Source organism: Urocampus carinirostris, chromosome 8, assembly GCF_059441175.1.
Source record: "Urocampus carinirostris isolate Australia breed hairy pipefish chromosome 8, RoL_Ucar_1.0, whole genome shotgun sequence".
Classification (NCBI taxonomy): domain Eukaryota; kingdom Metazoa; phylum Chordata; class Actinopteri; order Syngnathiformes; family Syngnathidae; genus Urocampus; species Urocampus carinirostris.
The window spans coordinates 8070031-8085519 of record NC_142356.1 but is presented as its reverse complement, the minus strand read 5'-3'; the positions used below and the strand labels follow the sequence as shown (position 1 = coordinate 8085519).

The 15489-nt window shown below is 37.6% G+C and overlaps 1 protein-coding gene across 3 annotated transcripts in view; it reads right to left on the bottom strand.

Moving 5' to 3' along the window:
- Nucleotides 1–15489, bottom strand: part of sgcz (sarcoglycan zeta) — a 399187-nt gene that overhangs the window by 192862 nt on the left and 190836 nt on the right. The window contains exon 1 of one of the 3 annotated variants that reach the window (XM_088343000.1): nucleotides 11362–11532. The exons of the other annotated variants lie outside the window; for them this stretch is intronic. The gene's annotated coding sequence lies outside the window, so the exon portion shown is untranslated. Of the gene's footprint in view, nucleotides 1–11361; nucleotides 11533–15489 lie in introns of those variants that run through there. 3 annotated transcript variants of the gene reach the window in all.

Here is a 15489-nt window from a genome sequence, read left to right as displayed (position 1 = left end):
TCACTTTTGAATGAATTGACTAATGTATGATTGCAAAAGTTGCAGGGCCTACAAACGTCATTTGTTTTTACAATTCTTTCACAAAATTTCTTTTTATGTCCTGATATATTTTGTCGCATAATACTAACATTTTTCGGGGCTTATTTAGTCGGTTGCACGATACACAACTATATTTTATCACATTTTTTAGTTGAAGTACAATGATGGCAACAAGATTGACTTGGTATAATTGGAAATTATTTGAATGCAACACAAACTTTTTCTTCTTTTTCCCTGTTTTTTTCTATTTTTTTTTAATTCCTTTAAAAAAATCTCATTGTGTTTATTTTTTCCTAGCTGTTACTTTTTCCTTTTTGTTCTCTATTTACTTTTTTTTTTAACTTTGTTTCTTTCTTTTATTTTTTTCAGGCTTTTTTTTCTGAATTTTTCCTTCTTTTTTCTCTTCCTTTTGTTTCTTTTTTTCTCAGCTTTTCACTAATGTTTCATTTTGGTACTTTTGTTCTATTCCCCCTTTCTTTAAGCCATTTTGTGCATAATTTTACATAATATTTGGTCATGTTGGGATTAAAGAAGCAAAAACAACCCGAAGAGCCGTTCAGGACCCGAAAGAGCCGGTTCCTTTTAGTGAGCCGAGCCGAAGAAGCCAGTTCTCGACAAACTCTACTGACTTTACACAACTTTGTTCTACTTCGACCTTGACTTCAAAATACCGCATTTAGGACACAACGTCAGGGGAACCCGTTTATTTTTACCTTCATGCACTGTAACTTTGACTTTATTCCTTCTTAATTAGCAATGTCGAGCCCTGATTTTTGTGAGCTGGCTAGATTTTCTTGTGGGCGGAAAAGCTCTGTGTAGTGCGCAATTGCGCACACACGCAGCTTAGAGGGAACATTGGGTGCATCCCTATTATTTTTGAGAGATATTTTGTAGGATGTGAGGGCAATGTTATAGAATTGCCATTTTGATTCTTCTCACCTCAGAAACAACGTATATGCAATACTTTGTAACTTTCAGCAATATGCACTTGAACAAATAAAATCTCCAAACAGAAAAAGGAAGCCAGGGATCAAAGGGTTTCAATGTCCTCAGATAAATTGCCTTTGCTTTCCATCAAATGGGAGGAACAAAATCAACAGTTCACTCAACAAAGGCAGTTTGGAATTATCGTACCCCTCCAGAATGACCAGCGGACAGCCAAGAGAATGTATTTAAAACTAACAACTCAACGGCCCATCTTGTCAACGTGGTTACTGCAGGGTTGGCTAGGGTTACTTTAACTGGATTACTTTCACTTACTTTTGGATAGAGGTCGGTGGTTCGCGCCCCGGCCGAGTCATTCCTAAGACTTAAAAAGTGGTCGGCGGCGCCCTCTGTTGGCTGCGGCTGCATCGGCTCGCTACAACGGGTCAGGTGCAATCGACATTTCGTTCTGTGTACATTGTTACACAGAATGACAATACAAGGAAATTATTATTATTATTATTATTATTACTCCAATACCAAATACGCTAATAAAAGACAAAAGAAACCAAAAATGACTCACAACACGTGGTAAGCTTTCTCTCCTTGCTTTGATCTCTTTGATCTCCGGCAAAACTAACATAAAATGCAGGATTGTGTAGGGTTACTTTAACTTGATTACTTTCAATTACTTTTGGATTACTCCAATACCAAATATGCTAATAAAAGACAAAAGAAACTAAATATGAATAATATTATGACTCACAACACCTGGTAAGCTTTCTCTCCTTGCTTTGATCTCTTTGCTCTCCGGCAAAACTAACATAAAATGCAGGGTTGGGTAGGGTTACTTTAACTGGATTACTTTCAATTACTTTTGGATGACTCCAATACCAAATATGCTAATAAAAGACAAAAGAAACTAAAAATTATGACTCACAACACGTGGTAAGCTTTCTCTCCTGGCTTTGATCTCTTTGATCTCCGGCAAAACTAACATAAAATGCAGGGTTGGGTAGGGTTACTTTAACTGGATTACTTTAATGACTTTTGGATTACTCCAATACCAAAAATGCGAATAAAAGACAAAAGAAACTAAATATGAATAAAATGATGACTCACAACACGTGGTAAGCTTTCTCTCCTGGCTTTGATCTCTTTGATCTCCGGCAAAACTAACATAAAATGCAGGGTTGGGTAGGGTTACTTTAACTGGATTACTTTAATGACTTTTGGATTACTCCAATACCAAATATGCGAATAAAAGACAAAAGAAACTAAATATGAATAAAATGATGACTCACAACACGTGGTAAGCTTTCTCTCCTGGCTTTGATCTCCGGCAAAACTAACATAAAATGCAGGGTTGGGTAGGGTTACTTTAACTGGATTACTTTAATGACTTTTGGATTACTCCAATACCAAATATGCGAATAAAAGACAAAAGAAACTAAATATGAATAAAATGATGACTCACAACACGTGGTAAGCTTTCTCTCCTGGCTTTGATCTCTTTGATCTCCGGCAAAACTAACATACAATGCAGGGTTGGGTAGGGTTACTTTAACTGGATTACTTTCAATTACTTTTGGATTACTCCAATACCAAATATGCTAATAAAAGACAAAATAAACTAAATATGAATAAAATGATGACTCACAACACCTGGTAAGCTTTCTCTCCTGGCTTTGATCTCCGGCAAAACTAACATAAAATGCAGGGTTGGGTAGGGTTACTTTAACTGGATTACTTTCAATGACTTTTGGATTACTCCAATACCAAATATGCTAATAAAAGACAAAAGAAACTAAATATGAATAAAGTGATAACGCACAACACGTGGTAAACTATCTCTCCTGGCTTTGATCTCTTTGATCTCCGGCAAAACTAACATAAAATGCAGGGTTGGGTAGGGTTACTCTAACTTGATTACTTTCAATTACTTTTGGATTACTCCAATACCAAATATGCTAATAAAAGACAAAATAAACTAAATATGAATAAAATGATGACTCACAACACGCGGTAAGCTTTCTCTCCTGGCTTTGATCTCTTTGATCTCCGGCAAAACTAACATGAAATGCAGGGTTGGGTTGGGTTACTTGAACTGGATTACTTTCAATTACTTTTGGATGACTCCAATACCAAATATGCTAATAAAAGACAAAAGAAACTGGCTTTGATCTCTTTGATCTCCGGCAAAACTAACATAAAATGCGACAGAAACAAAATGAAAATAAATCCAAACAGCTTGCCAACATCATTTTTGCCGTTCCATGTGTTCCGTTACTCCCTAAGCCTGCACAAAATTTTTGTAATTTTATTCATATTTAGTTTCTTTTGTCTTTTATTAGCATATTTGGTATTGGAGTAATCCAAAAGTAATCGAAAGTAATCTAGTTAAAGTAACCCTACCCAACCCTGGTGGTTAGTGTTAATGCGGCAAGGTGGTTGTTCAAATGGAATCTGGTGGGTGTGGTGGTAATAGACGCTTAAAGAGCTTGTGCTCAGGATCAATGGTGAAACTAATCTAGTCCCTTGGCAAACATACTACAAAACTCAATAACAAATTAGTGCTTTAAAACAGGGACCTCATATACTATTTTGTCTTCATTCTGATAACAAAAAATACTATAAAAATACTACAAAAATACTACTACAGTAATACTGTGATACAAAAATACTATGACAGAAATATTACAACAGAGATCCTACCAAAATTCGACACAGAATATTACTAGAACAGCTTTTTTCCATCTTTTTTACATTGCTAAAATTATAATTATAATTATAATTCACGCGTTTGTTACCTCCCGTCTCGACTGAAATGCACTACTCTCCGGTCTCCCGGTCCAAAATCAAGAGCCATCAGCTGGTACCAAATGCTGCAGCGAGGCAAGAAAGTTTGATCACATGACCCCAATTTTAGCTAACCTGCATTGGCTCCCTGTTAGCTTAAGATGTGATTTTAAGGTTCTGTTGGTAGTATACAAAATCATGCATGGACTTGCTCCCTCATATCTTTCAGATTTAATTTCCCCCTACGTTCCAGTCCAGAACCTTCGCTCTGAAAAGGCTGGTCTATTAGTGATCCCAAGAGCCAAGAAGAAATCCGCAGGTTCCAGAGCGTTCTCCATTCGGGCCCCGGTGCTGTGGCACGCTCTTCCACTTGAGATTTGATCTGCAACCTCAGTGGAAATGTTTAAATCCAAAACACACACTTCTATTCTATAGCATATGAACAACCTATATTTTATGTTGACAATATCTGTGTATTATTTGCCCTCATGTAAGTTTTAGATCAGGTGATGGTGTCATAATAGTCAGTGGTTTGCAATAATCTGTGGTCTGTTAGACTCTGTGATTAAAGGGCTGTACAAATAAACATGACTTGACTACGGTAATAGTAACAGAAATAGTACAAAAATGCCTCTACAGTAATCCTATAATCCAAAAAATACTGCTACATAAACATTACAACAGATAGACTACAAAAATACTGCTACAAAAATATTGTGACAGAAATACTCTAAAGGTACAGTAATACTACAAAAATATCACAGATATACGACAAAAAATATCCAATGAGAATGATACAAAAATCCTTCTTTTCATCACATTAGCATGTGGAAGGTCATTACTGAGTTGTGTCTTTCACACCAGTTTTCTTCATTTGCAGATGGTAAATGGTAGGGCATTTATATAGCGCTTTTCAAGTCAACGAAGACCTCCTAAAGCGCTTTACAATGTGCCTCACACTTACCCATTCACACACACACTCACACACCAATAGGGAGTCAGCCATGCTACGTGCTTAGTGGGGGCATCAGGGATTCAGTGTCTTGCCCAAGGACACTTCGACATATAACACGGAGGAGCCGGGAATCATCACCTGAGATTTGGCTTCTTGTGTCTGACGTGGCGTTTCCAAGACATTTTGTGATCGATTCTGACCCCCGGGAATTTATTTCCACTCCCATTGTCAATTTGGGCATCGTTGATTAAAATAAGTCATGATGATTTAGTAAAAGTTTTCATTGCACAACTGCTATTTAAGGTCCACAAACACACAGTGCCAGAAAACATCATTCATTCATACATTCATAATCCCAAAGGTGAGAACCACCAGGAAAAGTTTGTGTGTGTCTGTGTGTGGAGTCAAACTTTGGAACAATTTACAAGACGAGATCAAACAATGTCCAACTATTCACATGTTCAAATTTAAATACAAAAAAACTTTACTGGCGGAATAGAGAGATGATGAAAATGGGGTATGAGTGATCCGAGAGATTGGGAATAGGCCTTCTAGAACTATGGTTACCTTTGTTGTTATTGTTATATCATAACTGTTATTATTATTATTATGACTATTGTTATATTATTGGTGTGTTTCATAGGGAAGATGAAGGTGTAGGGAATTTAAGCATTGGCTTCTTACTACCTGTTTTCGAACATATTATGTAACATAATTTTGTTGTTGAGTTATTGTTTCTGTTCTGTTTTTTATTTGAATGTTCGAATAAAGTTTTCATTCATTCATTCATTCAAAGTATTGTAAATTCCGGACTATAATCCACTAATTTTTTCCCTAACTTTCAACCCTGCGGCTTATTCAGTGATGCGGCCAATTTATGTCATTTTTCTAACGGCCGCTAGCGGCGCTCGAGTGTTGCTACCATTAGCTGCCCTGTCAAAGCTATATTATTATTATTAAAGCTTCGAAAACTCTCTCGGTGGGATGTATTTATCTGTATTTATTTTAGACACTTATTCTGATACGTTTTGCACGGATAAACGAAAAATGAGGGGCGGAACCAACGCGGGGTGCCGGGTTTAAGTGGGGACCGCTAAAGGTGAGGGAAAGACAAGGAAAGGAGAGGGGGTAAAAAGTTGGTTAAAGAAAAAGGAATTGCGTGAGTAAATGTGTTCATCTGATATATTTTTCCCACCCTTACCTTTGGAAATATACACTTTTTTCCTTGGATTACTTTCAACGGGACCCGGACTCTGCAGGTCTGCATCAAACCTTAAGTACCGGTATTATCTTAGGTTCATCTTGCCGGCTGTGATTTTTCGACTGTGGACTTTAATGAAGGACATTTAGCTTCAATCGAGGGACTTGAAGTCGGGTTTGGGTTAATTTTGTGTTTGTGTTACATGTTTAAATGTGGGCGCATGCGGCTTGTATACAGGTGCGGCTTGTGTATGTACAAAATCGGTTGTCCTCTTAAAATGCTCTATAGTCCGGAATTTACGGTATTTACAAAGCATCATTCATTTTTTTGTTTTGGACAAAACCGAAATGCACTTGTAGTCATTTTCCGCAGAAAATTGTTGGTGCATCCCTAATGATTCTAGTTGAGGAGGTATATTGTAAAATGTGAGGGAACATTTGTAGTATTGCTAAGTTCATTGGGCTGAGAACAAAAACCACGTACCTTATATCCAATATGTTGTCATTTTCAGTAAAATGCACTCAAACAAATACCAACTCCAAACAGTAAATCAGGGATCAAAGGGTTTCAACGTCCTCAAATAAATTGCCTTTGCTTTCCATCAAATGAAAGGAATAAAATCAACAACGTTCACTTAAGATATACTCGGAAATCCCCCAAAATGCAGGCGGCATATTTTCAAGCAGTCTTTCCAAATCCATTAAAGCGAAATATCCAATCACACGCCACCCGACAAGGATTTCTTCAAAGCGGTTTACGGATCACGACCGCGTCGTCCCTGCTGGCGAAATGTTTCTCGATATATTCAGTTGAAAAACGTATATTTCAACACACACAGGGCCTCAGTCTTTTATGTTATTTACTGTTTGTAATGTTCTGTTGTGTCTTTTAGCGCTTTTAGTGGAATTTTGCCCTTTAAATTCCGTATTTTTCTGGTCTCCCCGTAATAGCATTCCGCTTATTGATCTATTAACGTACGCATATATGTACTGCGGCTGTCACGTCCGGAACAAAGAGGTAGACCCAATCGCGTAACGTTTCTCACAGGATTATTGAGATTGAATTTATTGACTATTTTATACACTGTTTTATCTTACATAAAGTCAAATATACTTGTTCTTAAATCTGACTTTCAGTGTTTGAGGGCAAACTCAGAGAGAAGGCTATCGTAAAAATGTGTGCGCTTTGGAATGTGTCTTTGGTTTCTGTTGAAGGATTTTATACATTTGACTATAAAGGATTTTATACGATCTAATACAAATTACATTTAATGCAAAAGATATTCACTGGCTGGGCGGTGGTGCGAGGTCAGGGCAGATTTTCTCCTGTACTGTCCAAAATGTTCTTTTTTTCCAGGCAAAAATAATCTTACAGGTAAAAAGACCAAAATTCAGAACATGTTTACTGTAAATTCTGTGCTTACATTTGTCCCATTGATTTACCAAAGTTTTTCTTTTCTTACTGTATACTCTGTGCAGCCCTTTGAGACTCCTTGTGATTAAGGGCTATACAAATAAACATGACTTGACTTGATTCATGCCCTGTTCATTTAAATTGAGTGTTTCAACATTAAGTAGCAGGAATGCGTTGTCGAGCCTCTGTTGAAGCAGTGTTCATTTTAGCTGTGAAAAGTGATGGGTCCCGGGGACTCGCATGCTCAAAAATCTATGGGTCCCCAAAATTTAGTGTTATCGAGGTTGAAATTGTAAATCGGCGACAATTATATAAATACATCTATAAATCTATATATTCATTCAGTTTTAATAATCACACTTAATTGGTAAAATAAAGCAGTTATCACTTCAGATTTTTCACTTCACAAAAATACTGTACATTATACAAAATAATATTGCTGAAATATTAGTCCATATATTCATGCAGTTTTAATCACTTCAGATTTTTCAGTTCATATATTCTTCGTGGTTTGCTGTCCCGCCACAGTTGTAATGCCTTCTCAAAGCCCAATTGCCGCAACGGAATTTCCATAGCTAATCTGTAGTTCTCATTGCCGTTGTGCTGATCCAATGTGCTTTTCTGAAAGTTCGTATTGCGAAATGATTTATGCAATCCAGTTTTTTTTGTCACGCTGGGTGCACGCATCCTCCTCCTCATAGCGTAACCAGGAATATAATTGAGTCCATTTTGGCAGAAAAATTTCCTTTTCTTACTAGGAATATTCTTTTGTTTATCTTTCGTCGAATCGTTTCGCTTCAAAACACGTGTTTTCCTTGCCTTCGCGGTCTTCTGAAGAATTTATCTGCCGTTTTTTCGTGCCGGAATTATTGTCGTCGTTACCACTTTCTGTATTATGTTTCGACCTATTACTGACACTGAAGAAATGACCATTTTTTTTGTTGATTTGCACCTAATACCAACTGTTTTTACAGAGGCATACTTCTCTTTCACTCGACAACAACCAAAACAGTGACGTCATCTCGAAGCAACAAGATCTCGTTTGCCGAGATCGGCGCGAGACCAAAACAACAATGGCTGATCTGCCTGACGAAAAGTTTGGAGTGCGGTAAATCTTTGTTAAAAAAAAAAGTAATCGGGTAATAATGACAATTTGGTGTCAAAAATGTTGCGTCCCGAGGACGCACGATGATTTGACACAATGCGTCCCCAGCAAAATGATGCGTCTAGGACACAGGGACGGGGGCAAACGAGAACACTGTTGAAGTGGCATCGATGTCTTTAGATTCCCTGTAACCGTGTTGTTCTGTTTCAGTACAGTATCCGATACTGTTTACTGTAAATAAACCCTTCTCCAAAACCGTGTTTTGCATCAAGATTTATGAGATCCACTTCTACGGCCACCTGCCAAGCCGGGCCTGGATGGGACTCCCATGCATAGTCATACCGTCTCATTATGTAACGGCAAGAATATTAATGCAGGAGGAGTGCGAGGTAAATGTCAAGGAACACGCTACCTCGCTGAATTTTGCAAAAGGGTAGGAACAAAAAAACGGCCGCACTGTCTGCCACTGTATGTAAATCGGCTGTACGGTCTGACAGTAGCAAGGAGGCGGATTTGATGGATGAAGAACAAGGTGTGCACGGACGCACATAAATCTGGCAAGTTTTCCTGTATGATAGCGTAATTAGTATGCATGAGCTTCGGTCTTGCAGCAATCCTCGAATTGCTCGCGGCCATCCGACGAGTCTGACTCTCCTCGTCCTCCTGTATCCAATCGATAGTTTGCCCTCAAACGGCTGACGTAATGCTTATATTCCAGCAGAATCTTTCACTGTTGGTAACTCTATTCACAAATGTCTCTTGAAGGATTTTATATTCTATATGATTAAATACAATTTAAATTTATCGAGTGCAATGAAGATTTTTACTGAGTGAGCTTCAGGTCGTGCCGGTCCAAGTGCGGAGTGTTTGGGCTGGGGAATTTTGATAGCAGAATTATGACGCAGATGGCAGGCGATGTTTGGAGAACAAAGCCCTGATGACGTGGAAACGCTTGGTGTCGTATTGAGTTTCTTCAGACATCGAGGAAACGAGGTGGACCCACGCGGGGAGTCTCTGGCCCGCCTCATGGGAGGAGCCGACGCGCCAGCTTGGGAGAAAGGCGTGGGCAGAGGAAGAAGATCGGAGATCAAGAGGGACAGTCGAGAAAGGAAGCTCGACGTAGAGCGACAATAATTCAGCTAATTCGGCTAATTCACTTAGTTAATTTATTTAAGAAATTAAATCTGCACCCGCGTGAAAATGTCGGCTATTCTTGTCCATCTTTTCCCAAAAACAAACCGGCATGCATTGTTAGGAGGTGTTTGGTTAATGGAGTCAGATAACTAATTCAAACAATTTGGTAAACGATACATTTTTGATATATTTAATTCCTAACACTCTACATACAAAGGTTTCAGGTTATAAAGTACCTAGTTACAAAGGTGTTTCAAGATACAAAGTTGAAAAATACAGTAGAGTACGCGCTGCGATCCGCCGCTCCCAGAGTTCTACCTAGCAACTCGGTGCGTATGCGTGAATCCCGGCATGATGTCCGTGTCCCCTTACTACTCTGTAAACAGTCTACAGCATTGGTGGCCAACCCGGTCCACAAGAGCCGAATGTCCTGTATGTTTTTGGAGTTTCTCTGCTCAAAGAGGCGTTTGAAAACAGAGGTTCCACTGTACATTGAAATCAGAAAAATATGTCCTGCTTTGTTTTAGAAGATGGCCCACAACAGTTGGACTAAAAAATAAAATCTCCTTCCAACCCACTTGAGTTAAGTCAACAAAGCCTTCTTTCATCTCCAGCCGGTGTGTCAAATTTCCTTCTGACCACCATTAGCCAGCCATACATCGCAATTCACTCCATCCTCAACTCGAAAAAAATCACAATTGTGCTTAAGCGTTTCGATACTCAAGAAATGTAACAAAAAGACGACAAAAAGACAAGCCATTAAAGCAACGAAAGGATCGATAATGTTTGAAACATCCCGCTCAAACGTAATGAACACTTCTTGAGAGGCCTTCGTCACTTGATGAACGTTATCGAAAGTGAAAGCAGCAATATGGATTAGTCGATTCACAAAAGAAACTGAGAGTATATCGGCGAAAAATAGACAGATTTTACCAATCTGTTGAATGAATGTTGGTGGGTGTAATATATATAATTTATGAAACCAATCACACAATTCATATTTAATAGTAAATATTTGACAACGACAGGAGATCAAAGATTATGTCTGCAAATATTAATACATTTATTTTAAAACATTTTATTGAACACCCCACAAATGTGACAGGAATGAGAACTATTTGTATGGGCTATACTTTATATATTTTTTCTTGAATTAAGTTGTTTATCCCCACCCCCATCATGTGCATAATGGTTTGCCCCACTAAAATTTGTATCATGGGAATGGGGAAGGTGGGGTTTCATCATTCTACAATTATTATTACATTACCCTTTTTTTAAACGTATAATTATTTTAAAAATATTGAACCCTCTAAAATGGGGAGCAACAAGTGTGAGCTCTTCAATGTATTTTCTTAAGGCAATTTATAGTTTAGCCTCTCCGTCCCCCTTAATCGTATATTGGTTTGACCCTAAAAGAAATAAGGCTAAGGGGGAACTCCTCAAATATTAAAACAAAACCCACATTTAATTATGAATTTTAATTATCTTAAACAACATTTAAAACATTTTTTGACCCTCTACAAAAGTAAAAGTTTGAGCTTTTTAATTAATTTTGGTCGCACGAATATTAGTTTTTCGTGTTTGTTAATTGGTTCGGCCCCAAACCGACGTAAGCGGAATAGGACGTTCCTCACGTATGAATCAAATACCAACAATATTAAATATTAGTTATAAATAATAAATATGCTAAACAATATTTTTAAAAAATTAAACATCGAATAAATATAGAAATACAAGTGTGAACTTTGTAAAACATTTTTGGCACGGAGAGTTGTAGTTTATCCTGGTTACCTCACGTGCGTTCCTTTCTCAAGGTTTCTTCATTTTCACCATGCAGACGTTTTTGAGTTTTTCCATGCCCTCATGAAGGTTTTAGATCAGATAGTGTAATCATAGTCTGTAGTTTGCTGTAGTCTGTGCAACCCTTTGAGACTCTTTGTGATTATAGACGTCACAAATGAACTTGACTTGACTTATCCCCCTCCCCTGCTGTGCTAATTGGTTTGACCGAAAAAAACATGAATAACAGGTGATGGCGACTTTCCTCAAATATAAATTAAACACCTAATCAATTTCTGAATGATAATCATATTAAACAATCCTCTACAAAATATTTGACTCTGTACTAGTAAGGTGTGAAATTTGCAATGTTTTTTTTTTTGTCAGTACAGTTTTTTTAACGCTCATATTGACCCCCCCCTGCCTGAATGGTTTAGTCCCCTTCAAAAGAAGGGGAGAATGGCTAACGCTACTAGTGGACAATAAATTTATATTTCTATTGAAACACTTTGTACACATTATTTCCTAGATTTATTCATTTTGCCCGCGGTAAGGACGTTTTTTTTCCTCCCCCATTTTTATTTTACCTATTTTAAACAGTGTTGGTAACGTTACTTAAAAAAGTAATTAGTTACTCACTACTTCTTCCCAAAAGTAACCGAATTACTCTCTAGTAAAAGTAACTAGTTAGGCGTTTTATAGAACCTTGGAATATATATTGCACCTCATCTCCACGTAAAGTGCAACATAAATTAAAAAGTAAACACTATAATAAAATATCAGCAGTAAAAATAAATAAATAATAAAGCGAGTTCCATAAAATAAATATAACTCTCACAATCTTGGACGATTGGTCAAGTAGACATTGGCAACTGAACTTAAAATATTTTCCTCAAGACAAAAGTTGATGGTAAAACAATATGAAGTGAGTTTCACTCTGTGGCATAAATCATAGTTTCAAGTCAGACAACTGGTCAAGGAGACATATGCTACTGTACTTCTAATATTTTTTTCACAATAAAAGTAAACCGTTCAACAATGGACCACACAACAAAGTGTGTTTAAAACTGCAATGTAGATCTAATAACCTGAGACAAATGAGACTTTCTGCACTTCTCATTTTATCAACGAGTATGACAACTTTGGTGAGAAATAACACTGTCCTATTTTTAGAAATAAAAACTAGTGGTCGTTTGTCTCTGTCGAGATTTATTTTTGTCCAATGATTTCTCTTTATCTGTGTTGTCTCTTGAGACTAATTAGTAGACAGTGAGACCTCTTCAGACAACGGATGTAACATTTTTTTTAATTGCTGATTAGCTTGAAATTAATGACACGAATCATTTCGTTTTATGTTCTTTTAACTTATAAGTGTGGAAATCCACCCCCACCTTCTATTGTAGTCGCTGTGTCTTCCTTTTTTCTTTTAGAGGGCCAAAACCATTATAAGAAGGGAAAATAAATGTAACTGGGGAAAAAAACTACCCTTTGAAAAATACATCAAAAAGCTTTAAAAAATAGTTTTACCGTATGCCTATTTATCTGTTCTCCTCTACACTATCGTACTCCAGTGTTATTGTTATTGTATAGTGACTTGTTTACCTGACTGCCCATTTTGCACATCTGGTTAGCTGCTCCTCTTGCACTCTTTGCACTACTGTATACTACTATACATAGCTATAATTTTTTAGTATATTATTAGTACTTCAATACCATGTGGGGAGTCTCCGGCCCGCCCCATGGGAGGAGCCGACACGCCAGCTTGGGAGAAAGGCGTGGGCAGAGGAAGAAGATATCCCTAGAAATACATTAAGAAGCCTAGAGAAATAGTTCAACTTTTAAATTCTTATTTGTAGACTATCTAACTGGGAAAAAAAACTACCCTTTGACAAATACATCAAAAAGCTTTAAAAAATAGTTTTACTGTATGCCTATTTATCTGTTCTCCTCTGCACTATCGTACTCCAGTGTTATTGTTATTGTATAGTGACTTGTTTACCTGACTGCCCATTTTGCAGATCTGGTTAGCTGCTCCTCTTGCACTCTTTGCACTACTGTATAATACTATACATAGCTATAATTATTTAGTATATTATTAGTACTTCAATACCATGTGGGGAGTCTCCGGCCCGCCCCATGGGAGGAGCCGACACGCCAGCTTGGGAGAAAGGCGTGGGCAGAAGAAGAAGATATCCCTATAAATACATTAAGAAGCCTAGAGAAATAGTTCAACTTTGAAATTCTTATTTGCAGGATATCTAACTGGGAAAAAACTACCCTTTGAAAAATACATCAAAAAGCTTTAAAAAATAGTTTTACTGTATGTCTATTTGTCTGTTCTCCTCTACACTATCGTACTCCAGTGTTATTGTTATTGTATAGTGACTTGTTTACCTGACTGCCCATTTTTCACATCTGGTTAGCTGCTCCTCTTGCACTCTTTGCACTACTGTATAATACTATACATAGCTATAATTATTTAGTATATTATTAGTACTTCAATACCATGTGGGGAGTCTCCGGCCCGCCCCATGGGAGGAGCCGACACGCCAGCTTGGGAGAAAGGCGTGGGCAGAGAAAGAAGATATCCCTAGAAATACATTAAGAAGCCTAGCGAAATAGTTCAACTTTTAAATTATTATTTGCAGGATATCTAACTGGGAAAAAACTACCCTTTGAAAAATACATCAAAAAGCTTTAAAAAATAGTTTTACTGTATGCCTATTTATCTGTTCTCCTCTGCACTATCGTACTCCAGTGTTATTGTTATTGTATAGTGACTTGTTTACCTGACTGCCCATTTTGCAGATCTGGTTAGCTGCTCCTCTTGCACTCTTTGCACTACTGTATAATACTATACATAGCTATAATGATTTAGTGTATTATTAGTACTTCAATACCATGTGGGGAGTCTCCGGCCCGCCCCATGGAAGGAGCCGACACGCCAGCTTGGGAGAAAGGCGTGGGCAGAGGAAGAAGATATCCCTATAAATACATTAAGAAGCCTAGAGAAATAGTTCAACTTTGAAATTCTTATTTGCAGGATATCTAACTGGGAAAAAACTACCCTTTGAAAAATACATCAAAAAGCTTTAAAAAATAGTTTTACTGTATGCCTATTTATCTGTTCTCCTCTACACTATCGTACTCCAGTGTTATTGTTATTGTATAGTGACTTGTTTACCTGACTGCCCATTTTTCACATCTGGTTAGCTGCTCCTCTTGCACTCTTTGCACTACTGTATAATACTATACATAGCTATAATTATTTAGTATATTATTAGTACTTCAATACTCCAACATTTTATTTATATCTGTACATTCAAGGAAACTGTGCGGGTCAGATGTATCGACATTTCGTTCTGTATACACGTGTACAAGAATGACAATAAAGTATATCTGAATCTGAATTTAATAAAGTAAAAACAAATATTTGTATTTTAGGGGTGTGGGGAAGGTCTGTATAGCCTAATCAATTATTTATTTTGTGGTCCCGCTTTTTTGCAAGTAATAAATCCATCCATCCATCCATTATCTGCACCTCTTATCCTCAGTAGGGTCACGGGGCTGCTGGAGCCCATCAGACAGACAAGTCACTCGCTCATTCACACTTCAATTCAATTCAGACCGGCCTTGCATGTTTTTAGAATATGGGAGGAAACCGGAGTGCCCGGAGGTAACCCACGCAAGCATGGGGAGAACATGCAAACTCCACACAGGACGTTCGATCTCATGACCTCAGAACTGTGCCGCATACGCGCTAAGTAATATAAATCAACTTTGAAAATGTTACCCACTTGTCCAAAGACTATGCTTTTTTTATTTATTCATTCATTGCTTTCATATTTAAAGAGGGCCAAACCATTTTTGGAAGGGAAACTGGGGAAAATATCTCTCTAAGAGATTACATTAAAAAAGCTCACACAGGGACAAACCATTATAGGAAGGGGTAAATAAATAACTGGGGAAATATATCCCTTAAAAAGTACAGGAAAAAGCTTACAGAATGTATTTTTAGGGTTAGGATGTCACGGTTGCCAGGGCACCCAATTGGCCCCGCCTGTGCTTCGCTGTTGCCATGGCGCCCAATTGGCCCCGCCTGTGTGGCGCCAGCTGCAGCTTGTTTTTCGCCTATCCTGT